The sequence below is a fragment of the Carcharodon carcharias genome, chromosome 8 (genome assembly GCF_017639515.1).
Source record: "Carcharodon carcharias isolate sCarCar2 chromosome 8, sCarCar2.pri, whole genome shotgun sequence".
In the NCBI taxonomy this organism is placed as follows: domain Eukaryota; kingdom Metazoa; phylum Chordata; class Chondrichthyes; order Lamniformes; family Lamnidae; genus Carcharodon; species Carcharodon carcharias.
Window position 1 is genome coordinate 173563137 of NC_054474.1, and position 19025 is coordinate 173582161.

The 19025-nt window shown below is 40.0% G+C and overlaps 1 protein-coding gene across 8 annotated transcripts in view; it reads left to right on the forward strand.

Moving 5' to 3' along the window:
- The window catches only part of LOC121281034 (DENN domain-containing protein 1A-like), a 607528-nt gene that overhangs the window by 539797 nt on the left and 48706 nt on the right, over positions 1–19025 (forward strand). The gene's annotated exons all lie outside the window — the stretch shown is intronic.

The following is a 19025-nucleotide window of genomic DNA, read 5'->3' on the forward strand; positions in this document are numbered from 1 at the left end:
GCCTTTGTCCGTCTAGGTGGTGGAGGTTGAGGGCTCTGGAGGTGCTGCTGGAGAAACCTTGACTAGTTTCTGCAGTTCATCCTGTAGATAGTGCACATTGCAGCTTTGGTGTGAAAGGAAGTCAGTGTTTAAGGCAGTGGATGAGGCACAAATCAAGTGGATTGCTTTGTCCTGAATGCTGTCATGCTTCTTCCATGATGTTGCAGTTGCACTCATCCATGCAAGTATTCCATCACACTCTTGATTCCCCAAACTCAGATCTCTAGTAGCCACGGCATTTATGTGGCTAGTTCAGTTATGTTTCTGGCAAATGGTGATCACCAGACTATTGGTGGTGGAATATTCAACAATGTTAATGCCATTGAATGTCAAGGAAAGGTGATTAGGTTCCTTGTTGTTGGAGATGGTCATTACCAAATGCTTGTGTGATGCAAGTGCTATTCGCCACTGATCACTGCAGGCCTGGTTTTGACCAGGGTATGCTGCATGTGGGTACAGACAGCTTTGATATCTGGCAAATTGCATGTTTGTATATGAAATCCAAAATGTGTGCATATTCGGATTGTAGCTAAGTTATTCACCTGTTTTTCACAAAATTATATAAAGTATATAGAAAATAAACCTGATGATGACAGGTTTTGAATGGCTGACAAAATTCTCTGAGGACTATAGGTAATATATGTCATGTTTTAAACTAGAGTGCTGCAAGTTCAACAGGGACTTCTCTCATTCTACACAAAAATAACTCTCGGAACAGAAATTTCAAGATCAGTGTGACCTATTATCCAGAAAGGGTATTAATTGTGGGGGAGCTGTGGAAAGAGAATGGCATTTTACGATGCCTGAAGTAGGGGGTTTAATTTATTTGGGACAGCTTTTAGGAAGCAGCAACAATAAACATTTATACAAAGCCTTTAACATCTTTTCTTTTTATAGACACTGACTGACATGATGTATGTTTTATTTCAGAATTCTAGCATTAACTTTTTTTCCTTTCTTAAAATCAGTGTTCACTGTTAGTTCTCAGTCAGGCCATGAGGTGAGACATGTTACTGAATTAATGGAAAATACTGGATGTAGGAAGTGAACTGGATAAGGCTTTTATTTACCTATATGGTGATGATTTTATTACCAGTGTGGGAACTCTCCAATATCCAATGTTCCTTTCAGCTATCATCAATGCAGTATTTAACGTACTGTTTATAATCAATACAAAATGAATTTTGTTGTTAGCATTTTTCTTTTTAATTTTGAGAAATCAAAAGTACAAGTCACCCTTAAATAATTATTAGATCCCACAGATTTCTCAGCAACCCACCCAAATGTCTGTAAGCACTGTGAGTCAGCCAATCTCATTGAAACTCACAAGAGACTTCAAACTTTTCACTTTCGAAGATCAAGCTTCTGAATTCCCTCAAAACTGCTCCAGTGCAGACTGTCTGAACAACTGCACACCTCCCTGCATTTCAATCTCAACTCCTGAGATCCTGTTTCTCTGGATTTCCGACTCTGCACTCCAGACACTACTAGCACAATTTCAGCTCTTTAATAACCAGTTAGCATCACTGGGCTGGCACTGCCCCTGGATTTCACCAGCTCAAATCTCCCCAGCTACACCAAGCTACAAATGGCTCCCAAGGCTTCTCCCCTTTCCAGCATGGGGCCAGTGACCATCTTCCACCTTCTCAGCTCCCCAAGATTTCTCCTGAGCCATAAATACGCAGAGCTATCAAACGGCTCCTGGGACTTCTCCTGAGCCCCAGCTACACAGAGCCGGCTAAACAGCAACACTTCTGCTGCCTGGAGCCTGCTAACAGCAGCAGCTTTTCGGTATGGCCTTTTCCCCTGCTGCAGAAGGCACGCTTCCCCAGAAATCTCACAGATAAATTAAAACCTTAGAACCTTCTTAAGCTCCACCCATCTGTTTGATGACATAGCCTCCCAAGGCTCACTGAATGCTTTTAAATTAATTGTTGTTTTCATTCCCAAAACAAAACATCTCTCTGGGTTGCATTTCTTTGCAAGCAGTGTAAACACTTGGTCTCCAATTCTCCAGCTAAGTAAGCCCACCTGCTTTTATATGATCTTACCTTTCTAGTTTTTTTAAATCAACATGGTCCCATCCTTTTCGGTGTAATAGACTCCAAGCTGCTTTAGTTGCATTTATCCCATTTTCCATAGTTAACTTTAATCTTCCCAAAAGTAAAAATTACCTCTGATGTAGTACGATGGACCATGAACTAGGCATTTATAACACCTCCCAGCAAAACAAAAATAAAAATGCATCACCAAGTGATGCGTTGTCATTTACCATCCAGAATATAACACCTTACTATATGTTATATATCTTAAACCTACTCTAAGCATGCAATATATACAAAAGTCAGCCCTCCTTTTTCCAATAAAATTCACAAGTCCATCAGCACTCTGTGATTCAATTCCTGTTTAAGATGAAAAATATTATTTCTTACAGCATTTTCTGTAAGTTTTCTTAACTTTATTATAGTTCAAAGGTCCATCTGCAGCAGAAGATTCCCTAGCAGGTTATGCACAAGCGAATTTTCAAGCTCAGTCTTTAAAACTGTGCTGCTTCCATCTTTTGACCTTTATTGTCCTCCACACCTGTAGCTTTCTCATCTCTAAACTCTAGATTGCAGTTATGTCCACAGTCAAATTGTCACCATCTTCTTTAGCTGTACTCATATCTTCCATTTTCCAGACTCAAACAAGTAAAATTCTCATTTTGAGAAAAGAAGTTCAAAAGTTTTGTGCCAACAGCTCTGCTCCTTCTTTGATCAAAATCTTTCTTCACCGCTTTAAAAATGTCATTTAGATGCTTTTTATGCTCAAGAAGGAAGGTCTCATATTCCTGTTTGATCTGATTTTTAAATAATTTGTATCTTTCAATTTTTCCTGATCCCATTCATAATGAATTTTATTTAATTCTTTCCAAGCAATATTAACCTCTTCATTTAAGCTTCTTCATTTTGGACTTTTATGTTCTTTCCAATACTTGACGTCTTCCATGCAAGTCACAAAGCGTATCATTCCACTCTTCTCGGGGTTTTAGACGGCCTTTTCTGAACTGTTCGCTTAGACCGTAAGACATAGGCGCAGAAATTAGGCCATTCGGCCCATCGAGTCTGCTCCGCCATTCAATCATGGCTGATAAGTTTCTCAACCCCATTCTCCCGCCTTCGCCCTGTAACCTTTGATCCCCTTACCGATCAAGAACCTTTCTATCTCAGTCTTAAATACACAATACCTGGATTCCTGCTGCTGCCTCCTGTATCTCAACGCTCGCAAGTACTTGTCATTTGATGTTAGGAGTCATTGACCCTTCCCATCTCCGTCCTTTCCGTTGAAAATTTTTATTAGGCAATTCTGCAGCATTTCTGCTGCCTTTGTATTGTCTGTTACTGAAGTGGATACATCAGTTTTTTTTTTACTTGAGTCAGTTCTTTGTTCAACTGGATCACAAAAAGACAAGGAGTTTTTATTTACAGAAACACCTTTGGAACAGTCACATCTTATCCCAGTTGGTGGAAAAACTCTACTGCCCACTATATCATTGCCCAATATAAAGTCTACGTTTTTAATAGGTAATTTCGGAATAACTCCAACCATACAAGGCCCCTTCATCAGAGCACAATTTAAGCTTACTTTATGCAATGGGAAAGGCACACACTTCCCATCAATACAGTGTATTAATACATTCTGATTCAGCAAATTTTCTGAAGAAAGGTCCAAATCCTTTGCTAACTATAAGCTCTGAGCCAAGCCAGTATCTCTCAGGATAACAATTTTTCTAGACTCTTTCTTGGGCAAAAATGGAGTGACTTCACCTTTAAATATAAACCCCTTATAACCCTTTGCACCTGTAACTATTTCTAAGGTAAAAACATTAGATGCAATCGGTTTCTTACAATCTTCAATTTCTAGTGCAGATTTCCCTGTGGAAATTCCTGTTACTTGCACCATTGCCACTGATATAACACCCATTTCTTTTCCTGGTATAACCTTTTCTGAAGACTCCTTAAGTGTTCCTATTACTGTCACCAGTTTACCGTTCAGCTTCCAACAATTGGCTTTAAGATGCCCTATCTTATGGTAATAGAAACATAGTGGTTTTGTTGCATCACTTCTTTCCTCTACGTTATCATTTTTATTGACTGGAACAGTTTCTGCCTCCTCCCTATAACTAGGCTCTTTTCTATTCTTCCAGCTTTCCCATGGTTTACAAATAGAGATCTACTGCCTCCTAGCTGCCTATGTGATACACCATGTCATACGTGTGATACATACTATCTGCCAGAATGGCTGCTTCCCATACCTTAGAAACCCTACAGTCTTCTAGGTGTGACTTAATCACTACTGGGATGCTGTTTCGAAATTCTTCCAGTATTATTAACTCTTTCATATTCTCAAAAGTTTGTTTTAACTTCAATGATCGAAACCACCTATCAAACAACATTTCTTTCACCCTAGCAAATTCTACAAATGTTTCACTCTGTCTTTTTAAAGTCCAAAATTTCAATTGATATGCTTCAGGGATAAGCTCAAATACATTAAGCACCATAGTTTTAACTATCTCATAACTTGAGGATTGTTATTCTGTAGGATTGGAATGTACACCCATAGCCTTCCCGACCAAAACACTTTGCAAAATAAGAGTCCATGTGTCCTTTAGCCACTTTAACTTTGTAGCCTTTTCAAATGAAATAAAACAACTCTTAACTCCATCTTCAGTGAATATAGGCAATATGTGAAGACTCTTGGTTAATTCAAACTTCTGAATGGGACTTCCCTCCTCACCTGAACTACAGGACTCTCTTTCACCCCGTAACCTGAGCAAGTTCATGTTTTCTGATTTATTTCCCTCTTTAAAGCTCTCTTTCCCTTTCCTTACCTCTTTCCTCCCTTGCTAACTTGTTTTTCTGGAGATCAAGTTCAAACTTTTGCATTTCTCTTTTTCCAGTTCAAGCTTTTTCATTTCCTTTTCTTTTCCAAATTCAAGTTTTTGCTTTTCTCTATCTCTTTCTAGCTCAAGCTGCTTCATCTGCAACTGAATTCCAATTCAACTGAATTACCATCTGGATTAACTTGCCCTTCTTCCAATTTTAAATGCCATCTATTACCTCAATTATGTCAGCCTTCTTAGCCCCTGCTTTTAATTTTAACTCTAACCCTGCTAGTGCAAATAATCTAACCTTGGTTGATTGTTGGAAAGCACTCCGGGATAAATCTTCCCACTCCAGAAAAGTCATAGTGATTGACAAAGCCATTCTGCTTTTCAATCAGTATAGCATAATTCCCCATAGAAATATTATCAACTTTAATCTCAGCAAATATCAACATTCATTTTTGCCTGTAGATTTGAAATCCCGCAAGAGCCCCCAATTTGTATTATGATCCTACATCAGACTCCTGTTTTTGGTTTTTAACCGGATCTTACCAACAATGTTTTGTTTAAAGTAGGCAGAGTTTGAGATTCATTACACTTGCTAAGAAAATGAAGCCACAAGATTCCACGGGTTTTGAACAAACAAAAATAAACTTTATGATACAATATCAAAAGATAAAACAATTTACAATATTTATCTTATACCCTAATATTCAGGGTTAATATGAGATATATGTGAAATTAACAGGCCAACTGTGGTTGAACACACCATGTTGTATAATAAATAGCAAATGTGAACAAGATAAATCCCACAAATTTCTCAGGAAACCAGATGTCAGTAAACACCATGAGTCAACCAATCTCACTGAAATTCTAGGCAGAATTTTATGGCCCATTGCAGCTGGGGCGGGGTTTTGAAATGCAGCAAGCTGTTCAAAAGTCCATTGACTTCGGCAGGACAGTAAAATCCCACCAGGGTAAAGTTCAGCCCTCTGTCTCTCTCAGAAGAGACTCCACACTTTCTACTTTTGAAGATCAAGCCTCTGAATTCCCTCTAAACCACTCCAGCTCGGACTGCCTCAATGACTGCTCACCTCCCAGGATTCCATCGTCTCTCGAGACTCCATTCCCCAGAATACACGAGTCTGCTCGTCAGCTTCCAATTACTCGTGCAATTTCAGCTCTTTAATAACTAGCTAGCTCCACTGACCCAGCACTGCCCCTGGATTTCACCTAATTCCAATCAGCCCTGCTACACCAAGCTATAAATGGCATCCAGGGCTTCTTCTAAGCATTAACCGTTTCTAGCACGGAGCCAATGACTTTCTGCCACCTTCTCAGCTCTCCAGAACTTCTCCTGACCCCTAACTACCAGAGCTATCAAACGGCTCCTGGGACTTCTCCTGAGCTACACAGAGCCAGCAAAACAGCAGCACCTTTGCTGGCTGGAGCCTTCTAGTAGCAGCAGCTTTTTAGTATGGTCTTTTTCCCTGCTGCAAAACGCACGTATCCCCAGCAAAAACACAGATGAACTGAAACTCTAGAACTTCCTTAAGCTCCACCCATCTCCATGATGACGTAAGCCTTCCAGGGTTCACTGAATGCTTTTAAACTAATGTAGCGTTAACTCAGGAAACCAAAACAACTCTTTTGTGTTGCGTTTCTTTATAAGCAGTGTATACACCTTGTCTCTAATTCTCCAGCTAAGTAAGCCCACCTGCTGTTTTATGATCTTACCTTACTAGCTGTTAAAAACAGAATTACCTGGAAAAACTCAGGTCTGGCAGCATCGGCGGAGAAGAAAAGAGTTGACGTCTTCTCCGCCGATGCTGCCAGACCTGCTGAGTTTTTCCAGGTAATTCTGTTTTTGTTTTGGATTTCCAGCATCCGCAGTTTTTTTGTTTTTATTACTAGCTGTTAACCCCTTATGTCAACATGGCCCCAGCCGTCTCAGTGTATTAGACTTTAGTTGTATTTATTCCATTTTCTACTGTTGATTTTAATCTTCCCAGAACTAAAAATTATTTTGAAAATATTATGATGAACCATGAACTAGGCATTTATGATAAATGAAATTTCAATATCTATGTGTTTCTGAAGATTAAACAAAAGAAAATTAGCTGAACTAGGAGCATTACTTCTGAAAGGCTCAGGATTAACAATGTGTTAATATAAACAAGCCTCGTAAATTAATCACCCAAACTATTGAATGAAGTAAAGTAGATTTAATAATTTAAAAAGTATCCAGTTCTCTTTCAACTCCTTCCTTTGTTCTTTCTGCACCCCTCCTTGTATGAGTCCTCACTAAGGAGAAGTATCTAAGCATAGAGAACCCTCATCAGTTGAGTGAAGGATCGGCTAAAAATGATAATTTTGGGAATTTGGATATATAAAAAAAATCAAAACGGATTTAAAGGGGCAGAATGTGATCAGAATGTCACTTGAGTTGCTATTTGGACATCAAGTAGATGATGTGCTTTTTTTTATTTCGTCACGGAATGTGAGCTTCACTGGCTGGGCCAGCATTTATTTCCCATCCCTAGTTGCCCTTGAGAAGGTGTTGGTGAGCTGTCGCCTTGAACTGCTGCAGTCCATGTGGTGTAAGTACACCCACAGTGTTTTTAGGAAGGGAGTTCCAGGATTTTGACTCAGCGACAGTGAAGGTATGGTGATATGTTTCCAAGTCAAGATGATGAGTGACTTAGAGGGGAACTTCCAAGTGGTGGTGTTCCCATCTTTCTGCTGCCCTTGTCCTTCTAGATGGTAGTAGTCGTAGGTTTGGAAGGTGCTGTCAAAGGAACCTTGTAATTCAGAGACCTGAATTTGAATCCCACCACAGCAGATGGTGAAATTTGAATTCAGTAAAAATCTGGAATTAAAAGTCTAATGATGACCAAGAAAACCATTGTCACATGTTGTAAAAACCCGTCTGGTTCACTAATGTCCTTTAGGGAAGGAAATCTGCCATCCTTACCTGGCCTGGTCTACATGTGACTCCAGACCCATAGCAATGTGGTTGACTTTTAAATGCCCTCTGAAATTGCCTGGCAAGCCACTCAGTTGTATCAAACTTCTAGTAATATCATAGATTTGTGTATTCAATTGGATGATAATTACAAGATAAATCTATCAAGTATCTTGGCTCTATTGAAATTTCAATCACATTCTGCACAAGAGACTTCTGGAGGAAATAACACTTCTGCCAGTTATTGCCAATTTTATACCCATTTTTGTGCTGCCGTCTAATGTCTGAGAAGTGGATTGAAATGCATAACTCATTTCATTTAATACCTTTAAACAACTGACAGGAACAGTTGACTCATTCATCATTTGTCCTTATCTTAAGTCAAATGCAGATCAACTAGGTGAATGACCAATGTTATGACTTGGTTACTTGTATGAGTTGTTTCTTTGAACCTATTGTATGTGCAGATACAGCTCCCATAATCTTGAAAGTTCACTGATGGAGCCTTTTTAAATTAATAAATGTTTTGTAGTTATTTAAAATGACATAATTGTACCTTACATTTCATGACTATGGTCCACTGAAATACTGCAGTCTTTAAGATACTTGACTGTACGTATGTTAATTTTAATAGTATCAATTTATCAAATTGTGAAACATTTATTGGTCCAATATTCATTTTGTACTGTTCTAAACCTATCCTCTGTTAGAATGTGACTTTTTCTATTGCACATTTAATGTTGCTCTGAGCTTTGTTATGAACAACTTCTTACTCCCTCTATTGCATGGCAATTGTTTCACTTCAAAAAACGCATAAAGCAAGGCCACAGAGATTCCAGAGCCCAGAAGTATCATACATAATTTCATGTTTGCTACAAGAAAAATGCTGTTTGTTGTAGCTGAGTTCTGGAAAAATAACTTGCCATTTAGAGATAGAAAGAATTTCCTCATTATCATAATTGAAGCTGTTACACAAAGCTTATAAAGGATCTCACTTGCACTAAGCAGAAAGGGTAACAACTGTTGGACTTAACCAATTCAATCCTCAGCAACTTGGATAAGTTAGAATTAGGGGTAGATATACTGGTTCTGTTAGACTAAAGGAGAATTTAATTGCTACATACACAATTTTGCATGGAATACTTTCACTTTGCAATTGAATAAGTGTTCTAGAGCAAAATAAATAATTTTAGCACAACAAAATAATTTAACTCAATGATTGGAACTTTCTGTTTTAAAGTTTATCACTTGGTGTGTTTAACCTGCTCCCTTTGTTTTAAGTGTTTTGTTGTGTCAGACTGTGCAGTTCACCTATTTTGCTAACCTAGTGTCCATAGTAAAGTTTATTCTGTATTTCTGAAGTGGGTTATTTTTTGACTTGTGCAAGAGGATTCCACAGTAATTGCCTATTGGTAGTCCAGTCTGGTTAATGTGGATGGTCAGTAAAATGTAAATTGTTTTGTAAAGAAATTGTTATTGGAATGCACCTAATTTAAAATTTAATGCAATTAAGGAAAATATGCAAGTTTTTCAAATATTATATAGTTCTGACTTTTCACTTGCCTGTCAGATATGTTGATCAATGAATGTGGTGTGATACTGGCAACATTTCATGTTGTATGTACATTATTTCTCATTGCCAGGAACTGAATCTGGCCCCAGCAAAATTGTGTTTTGTGCGTTTGACTCTCAGCAATTATAGCTTATTTTGTTATTTGTGTATGTGAGTCTATCAGTGGACTGTGTTTTTCTTTGCATATGTGTATATGTTTGCCTGTTCAGTTTACGCCTGTTAGACTGACCACAGAAAATGAAACTGACACTAAAATGTGTGTGAGGGACATAGATGCATACAATTGTAATGAGACAGGGATGCACACACAATTGGAGTAAGGGATACATTTAAGTGAGAGCAGTAGACAAAGATACACACAAAGCTGGAGCTGACTAATTGACTTTCTTACTATTGTTGATTTGTATTATTTGACTAGTATTTATTCAAATTTTCTGTAACATTTTTATTTCATGTTTAATTTACTAGCTGCCATGAAATGTAGAACATAATTTACATGTAAAAGTGAAGAGATGGTAATAAAACTGCATTGAAAACTGATGTGGCTTTATGCCGTCAAGTTCGTTGAAGCCCACACGTAGGTTAGTGCCGCTGAAAGGTGTAACTTTATAAAATGCAAATTAGTTTCCATAAGTAGCAATAGGTATACAAGCTGCAAAATCTGACCGCAAAATATTTGTCCAATGCAGAATTGCATAGTTTATTAGAAGCTGAAGACAGTAGTTATAATATTTTAAAGCTTTCCTATGCAGATGATGAGACGAGCTGTTTTTCATCATTTGTCAACTGCTTAACACATCTGCCAACGTTATCCTGGTGTGCACAAGCAAGACAGAATTTTAAAAATGCATGCATGTGGATTAGGGTCAAGCCCTGTGTTTTTCTAATACAGCAGGTTCGCTGATACAACTGCAGAAGTAGATCTAACCAACAGCAGTGAGATGCCTTAATTGAGACATGCTGTCAAAGTGACAAACACATTTGCATAAAGTGTATTTATTTTCACTGTAACGGCCTGCAGTTTGCTGTTGGTTGAACATTCTTAATCAGCTTTCTCTAACCGAGCCTGCTGAAAGCTGTCCTATACACTGTGCTCTTCTACATTGCATGACAGTTTGTCTAAAGGGGGAAGGGACAGAAAGCTGAAATTTTTATGCTGCTGTTTTTGCCATTTTCGTATTAAATCAGCAGGCACATTTACAGCCCAAATGGCAGTGGACTTGTTTGTTTGGAGAGAGCGCATGAAGAAGGAATGTTATTACTATTGCTTTTACCTCGCATCTATATTTATAGCTGAAAACTGTAACTGTTCAAAACAGTTTTCCGTTCTGCAAATCTGTCGTACATGTTGTGATCTGAATATCAATATTCTTTGAAAATTAGACATCGCTTTTCAAAAAGGGACGAGCTTCAAGTAAGAGAATGGGTGCTAACACTTCAGGACGACAATGGGCAATAAATAGCCTACCTTTTTGCCATTTGATTCAACAATCTCCAGTACATATGTATTATGGAACAGTAGGGTAGCAACTTTGTTTGGTCCATGTATATCTTTGAAAAATATTTTAGCCAGATAAGTTCAGGGTGTACCCACTCCAATTTTGGAGCCATAATTATGTTCAACAATATTTTACTAATTGATATGTGATCTTGGAGATTTCATGACTGAAATACAGAATTTCATCAGGTCACTTCAGCACCTTGCATAGAGTTACATACCCAAGCATAAAATGATCCCCAGTTATCTTTTAGATTAATTCTTTTTCTCCTGGTCAAACCCCACTTGAATTTCACCTAGAAAGAGCAGTACATTTTGGAAATTGAGTTGCTATTACAGTATGTCATTAAAATTGTGGTCAAATTGCACAGACCCGCAAAGCAAAACAAAAATGCAGTTGGTGGAGGAGATTTACTCTGCAGTGACAAAACTGGAGGATCAAATGGACATAGTCTCCCTCAATTGCTATTCTCACACCAAAGGGCTAATATTGCCCCATGTCAACCGCCTCCAATAATTAATTGAACTTTGTAATTCCCTGTGAGAGGAGATTATAAGGGAATTCTCCTTTAATGAAGATAACATGGAAGGTTCAACTACCACTGAGTTGTTACTCCAACTTGAGTCCAATAATATAGTAATGCTACCCTCTGATAAAATCCATTCTTGTGGCACTGTTAAACAAGTATCACGCAGGAAGGTCAATTAATGCTATGCCTTGAGAAGCTATCTGCCTTATAAGTTGACTAAAATCACATTTCATTGCTCTCATTTTGAGCATTACATAAAGTGGTGTCTCAAACCATATAGTTTAGGAGATAACAGTTATCATTTAAGTCCAAAAAGAGCACTAACTGAGCTATTGCACAGTGGGTCTACTGCCTTTTACCTGAAAACCAGTAGTTTTCATTCATCAAATTCAGGAATATGGGAGGACTGGGAGGGGCCAGTATGTGTGTTACAGATTGTAATATATGGGATTATACAGCAACTCAGATGAATACACTTCATTTGAAAACTGTCCCGTTAGAAGGCATAACAGAAACATTCTTTTATCTGTAAACTTACCGATGTTAATGCCATGAAAATCATCCTAGGAACCGTTGAATTATATCAAAGTGACAACATGTGGGGTTATTTGGGACAACCCTGGTAATAGTGCAGAGCTGACTGGGTGTTATTTGGTGCCTTATGACTTTCCAGTGACACATTTCTATTGTGATCACTTGAGACTGTTAACTACCTTTTGTTGAACTGAGTATCCACATCAAACCCCACATCAGAAAAATTGAAGTAACTGGTTCAAAGTGATGGTATATCGTGACAATTTCATGATTTAAATAAAATATTGTGTTTACCCAAAGAATTTGTGATCTGCTCTTACACTTATTGTTTGTTGATTATGATGCAAGATCACTTCTGTATTCTTTCTAAATACTTTTGTATCAGTAACATGTCCTCCATTATCACAGTATTGACAAAGTTTAATAAGTTTACAACAGAACTATAAAATTCAAAGAATGCTAGATATACTCATCAGGTCAGGCAGCATGTGTGGCAAGGGAAGCCGAGTTAACAGGCTGGATTTTCCCTGAGATGGGCTGACTCTGGAGACCTTTGGACATGGTGGGCAGGACCCAGATGCGAAAGGCTGGACCCCATTTCTGGCAGATTCAATTTCTGCTGGCAGGAGAAGGGGTTGGGGTGTGAATTTCACGGATTGGAAACCTGAACTCATCAGGGCCATTTGAAATTAGTGCTGAGTTCAAACAGACCCCATTTTTGCTGTTCTAAAGACCTTACCCCGCAGTGTGGGAGTCATGAATTTATGAAAGAGCCGCAAATGCTCTTGAAGGGTGGATAAGGTCTGTTTAAGTGTTATGATCTGAAATTATTTAAATTCTCAGATTGTTAAAAATACAAAAAACACAGGCTGCAGCTTTCATTTGGAGTAAAAAAGTAGACATCTGCTGTTGAAGTGCATTGATTGACAGGCCATCTGATGCAGCTTAGAAACAGACCATTAGCCATTTTTTCATGCAATTTCATTGTTGACATTTCCCAAGGGTGGTTGTTACAGTTGAGCCTATTATGAATGCTTTGCTGAGTTTCAAAATCTCCGAAACCTATTATGTCAGCAGGGAGGGCTGAGTTCACATTTTAATTGACAGTTTTAAGAAGCTGTTAAATGATTAGCTGTTTTGATGTGCTTAGTGAATAGAAGTTTGTTTTTACAACAGATTGACTACTTGAGGGGATATATATTTTTCGTATGGGTTTCGTGAATGGGAGTTTTCTCCATATCACGTATCTGAGTGTGAACGCTTTTAGATTGTTAAGTTTTTCATCTCCACATGGTTCCTGAGGTCTGCCCATGATGGATGCTCTTTTAGTGGCTATGAGCATGGCATTGGGGGCATGAGAGGGAATGAAGATGGCATGAGGTTTATGCGGGGAAATAGAGAGTGAGGGGACATGGGGGAGTGGGTGGAGTGAGGGGAGGACTAGAGAGGGCCTGTCAGCCTTTTATACAACTGGGCCAAAGTCCCAGAGAACCTAGGCCTTTTAACCAGCCCGCCTTGTCAATCACCCATCTCCATGACCGCCTCGGAACTCGCCTCCGGTGATGGTGGACCAGACTCCATCCATCCCACACCTCCCTAGAATGAGAACGTGGCGGGTGGGGCTCTTTTAAAAGAGGTGGGCCTGCCAAGCTAGGAAATTTCCCAATTCGAGCTTCCCATCTCGGTGACAAAAATCTGACCCAATGGTTCAATGACTCTTCATCAGAACTTGCACATTAGTATTTTGCATATATACAAAAATTCAAAGCTCTGAACAGTGAAGAGCTGGCTAGTTACCAGATTATGCAAGTTGATAAACAGGAGGTCAGCAGTTCAGATATGTCTATGTCACACTCACACTCAATGGCAACTCTTAATTTGCTGTTCATTTACTCTAGGAGAATATGTTCTTACTAATCAGAATATTTCTTCTCTAATTAAAGTTTGAGTTTTTCAAGGTTCTGGTAATCAGTGGGTTTTTTTTTAAGTCTTACTGTTAATAATTTTTCCGACGTACATGTCCAGTATAAACTTTTCACTTTTTTAGGCAATGGATGTCATGGTCAAACATTCACTAAATCTTCAGTGCTGAATATTCTTTGTAGCTTCCAATTTTTTCTATAAGAAAAAAAAAGTACTGAATTTTGTGCAGCTTTAAATAATTCATACTATTCACTAAGTAACCTTGTATTTTAATCTTGTATCTTAAAATAAATGTATTGCTACATAAGTGAGATTGGAGTTCTCAAAGGACTTGTCTCTGATGAACTATGAACACATGCAGCATATTGTCATAGTTAGAGAGCATCCCAGCAGTAAATACTCAAAACTGGAAATAATACAACAGACTGTACAACGGAACTCAGATTGCTTCTGGCTTGGTCCCAATCCAGATCTCTGGAGTGATACGTTATTATTATATAATCTTTGACTGTGGGTTTCTTTGGTTGTTGGGCTTTTCATCAAAATATTTACCATCTGTTATTCTTATAACATGGAGAACACTTGACATTTTAATTTTCAAAGTACATGTTTATATGAGTTTTGTTAGAGAGGTTCAAGAGAAAGCTATTTCTAAATGGTTATAAAACAACAACTTGCATTTATATGGTGCCTTTGATGTCGTAAAATGTCCCGAGGTGCTCTAGGAGTGGTAAGAAAAAAAATTGACACCTAAGCCACATAAGGAGATAGGTTAGATGACTAAATGCATGATAAAAGAAGTATGTTTTAAGAAGCATCTTAAAGGAGGAGAGAGAAGTTGAAAGTTATACAGGGGTTTCCAGAGCTTGGGTCCTAGACAGCTAAATGCACAGCTGCTCAAAGTGGAGCAAAGGAAATTGGGGATGCACAAGGGACTAGAATTGAAGGATTCAGAGTCCTTGGAGGACTGTAGGGTTGGAGGAGGCTGCAGAGGTAGGTTGAGGTGGGGCCAGGGAGGGATTTGTACACAAGAATTTTACATTTGAACTGTTGTTGGACTTGGAGCCAAGGCAGGCTTCCGAGTAACGGTGACAGAGAGTTATATTTGTGTAATCAACTGTAATGACCTTTCAAAATGGGTGGTTGAGTTTTTTCCCTCCACAGATGTTAGAATGAAAGTGGTGGATTTCCCCACCGATTTGGATTTCGTTTTGAAGGGTTGGGTGATCAAAACACAGAATCCAGGTATCTTTTGTAAATGGTTGTCTTTAACAAGTCATCATGCCCCATGAAGGCATGTCCTATCCATAATCTTTAAAACATGAACTATAATCGATTTGGAATCTCCTGGAACTGCCTTTTCTTTTAAAAATGGACATTAAAATGCTGCGACAAATGGCTGCCGAGAGTCACTTGACTTATTCTGTAGATTCCACCATATTGAAATGTCAAAATAAATAAGTAGTATCAATAACCATCACCTGAAACCATCCAAAAGAGTTTCCTGACTTGAATGGGTCTTTTCAGAACAAAAGATGGTGATTGCCTCAGATCCCCAAAATAAATGTCTGCACACAAAAACCCAGGCTGTGGCTAATTAACTGAAGCCCAATACCATATTTGAAATGGAGCCGTGAAGGACCGTATGGTAAGGCAGCCATGTTGGTCGCCCATTTAAAAAAAAGCCTTAAGAAATGTCTGCGTGACACAGAACAAAGTCTGCAGAGACAGCAGCATAAAGGGCTGCAACATCTGTCCCTTTAAGAATTGGAGACTGCAACATCATACGGTCTCCAAGCCTGTTCCTTTTAAAGTCCAGCAGTACAGAAAACTCAACTCCTGGTAACAACACGACAAGTCACTCACATCATGACTTGCTGAAAATCCATTTCTTCAAGGGAATCCTGCAATAATCCAGATATGCGACTCCGGCTATTGAAACCACCGAGACTACCCTTCAGGACTGAAAACGCCTTCTTCACCAGGCCTGCAACGCCTGTTTTTTGTCTAGATGAGCCAATCACATGAATCATGACTTGAAAAATGCACTCTTCTCTTTAACTGTATTTTCCCTTGAGTATCTGTGAGAGTGGTGAGTAAGTGACATAGCCTTCGACTTTCGGGGTGAATGCATGAATAAATAGCCCTTTATTTAAACCCTTGAATAGCTTGCTGCTGATTACTCAAATTGACCCCACACACTCGGGGGAGTTGGGGGTTGGATCAGAAACACATCTTCCTTTTCAAAAAAACACTGATTATGGACAGCAAGAGAGGGGATCAAGGGTTTCAGTTTTCTCTCATTCCTGTCCATAACAGAATGGTTAAGGTGATCATCTGCATTCGGGAAGTTAACTGCACTTATTCTTGTGAAATATCAGGTGTGCAACTACTTTGTTGCCTTACAATAATTGAATAGATGTAACTGCTGGCAGGTGGAAGAGAGAATGTTTTCAATGGAAAGTACTTCCTTTTTGATATGTCCCCTGATCAGCGATATTTAGAAAAAAATAAAGCTCTCTGAAATATCCTTTTGTGGAGTTCCACTACCTGTAGATACAGAAGAAACAGATAAACGCTGGTAATATTGGACAAAGGCTACTTATGTATTGTTTCTGGTAAATGTGGTTGAATACCACATGATTGTGCTGTTTAGGCCGATCAAGTGTCTTTTATCCAACAACATGTTTGTGTTTCTAAAAATACTGCAAAAATGATCAGATCATCAGTGTATGTATGGAAGGCTGCCTTTAAAAAAGGAATATTGTGAGCAAATGAAATGTGATTTTGTCAAAAAAGTACAAACTTTTTGTTTGAATTGCCTATCTAAAAAATAATAGACATATAAACTTGCATAATAGGATAAATTCACTGATCACATGCTCCCTGTTTTGGGGGTTACGCTCAAAGAATTGCCTATATCTGACCTACATTTAGTTTGATAGTGGGATTTGCAAATTTACCCTAAAATCTCATCATCAATTCATAAAATGATGAAAGTTAGACAGTATGATGTGCAATGGGTGAATACATATTATGTCTTGAGTGACATCCTACCTGCAATTGTAATCGCCGCACCGTTGGTAGCTGTGCCTTCAATTGCCTAGGCTCCAAGCTCTGGAATTCCCTCCCCACACCTCTCCGCCTCTCTATCTCAATTTCCTCCTTTAAAACACTTCTCAAAAATTTCTCCTTTGACCAGATTTTTGGTCATCTAACCTAACCAATTGAATGTAATTGACATTGGTTCAGCTGACTGGTTGGAGAAACGGTGGTAAATCTGCTTCGCTTCTGAGGAGGGGGAGGGGGGGAGTTGCCTGACCCGATTAAGTGCTGATCAGAGTGTCTGCCAGGCACTTAACTGTTGGGCCTTACTCGAAGGTGCAAGTCAGAGGCCGGCAGCTCTCCATTGCAGGCAGCACCACCAGAAAGGGTCGCTGCTGCTGGTGATGCATCCAAGGGGAGGCCTAGGATTGCCAAGGGACCCAGACCACAGGTGAGTGAGAGCAGTATGGGGGTCACCAGAGAGGGGGCAGAGGGGAGTTGGAGGCAAGGGCGAGGGGAGTGGCTTTCAGCAGCCACCCCCTGCCCCCAAATGCCAGGTCCCTTGATTGGGCACTAATACTTTTGAAAGATGGACCCCACCCTCCCCCCAAGGAGACCGCAGGCAAACCTGACCGGAACGCCATGTAATCCCGAAGCCAGCACTAAATTTCGGTTGGCTCAGGGATAATTGGTGGCAGTTGGCTCAGTAATGTGCCTAATTGACAACCTGACACAAGTGGGCGAGTTTTCTGCCTCCAACTGAGGGTATGTGTGCTGCCATCAGCCATACAGGAGTCGAACGTTCACAGATGCAAGGTGAGAACGTCAGGACTGTCCTCACTGCATCTGGTCATCATCCTCCACAAATCTAGCAGCTATGAGGACCTCCCGAGCGTGTCTGGCCAATGCAGTGACCTCATCACCGCCATCCTCGCCTTTGAGGACCTCATCATCGTCAGCCCCTTCGATGTCCCCCTCATCGGAGGACATGTGCAGCTCCTCCGTCTCCTCCTCAGCCAGGTCCTCCCCCCATTGCAGTGTCAGATTGTGGATGATGATGCGTGACACTCTCTGGGGACTGTTTTGCAGCACTTCACTGGACTTGTCAAGGCACCAGATCCTCATTTTCAATACGCCTATCGTTTGCTCCACCAAAGTCCAGGTTGCGGCATGAGCCTCGTTATACTGTCACTGCTGCAGGATGTGTCTGTGGTGGTCGCACAGCAGTTCAGTGAGTGGAAGCTCTTGCGGTTGATGTAGTTGACTGCTTGTTGCCACAGAGATCTAAGCACCACGTGAGTGCAGTAGATGGCACCCTGCACCTGTGGAAAACCTGAGACCTGCACAAATCCCATCGACCTTGCTTCCTGGCTTTCCTGATCCCAGGCAAAAATTGAGCGCCACGGTCATTTTCATGGCCACTGGCATTGGATGCCCTCCATGTCCCCGTGGCACCAAATCCTGAAGCAGGTGGCATATGTGACCAGTTCCCTAGACATGCGCAGTCTTTGGCAGCACTGATTCTCAGTCATTTGCAGGAATGACACGTGCTGTCTATAGACCCTGGGTCTAGCAAGGTGCTTACGGTCGACACCTTGCTGTAGATCTTCAGCTGCATGCACAGCAGGCTCTCCCTTCATCTTGAGGGAGATGCTCCTTCCTTTGCCAAGCCAGATGCCTTTGCCACTCTCCTCTTTTTCTTCTCTTGTCTCTGGAAGCCATGAGGCATACTACTAAATCACCAGGCTCCATAATCCTGATGTTCCCCTCCTGCAGGATCAAAAAGAGATGCTGGGTTAGCATGGATGTACAATGAACCTCTCTTGGTTAAGTCATGCATGCAGGAGAGTGCTGGCCGCCACTTGGATGGCCAGGGCATAGTGCGCTCATTGACTGTCTGAAACCCTGGTGGCATAGTGGTACTGTCACTGACTAGTTTTCCAAAGACCCAGGGTAATGCTCTGGGGACCTGGGATCAAATACTACCATGAAATTTGAATTCAATTAAAATCTGGAATTAAAAGTCTGATGAGCATGAAACCATTGCCGATTGT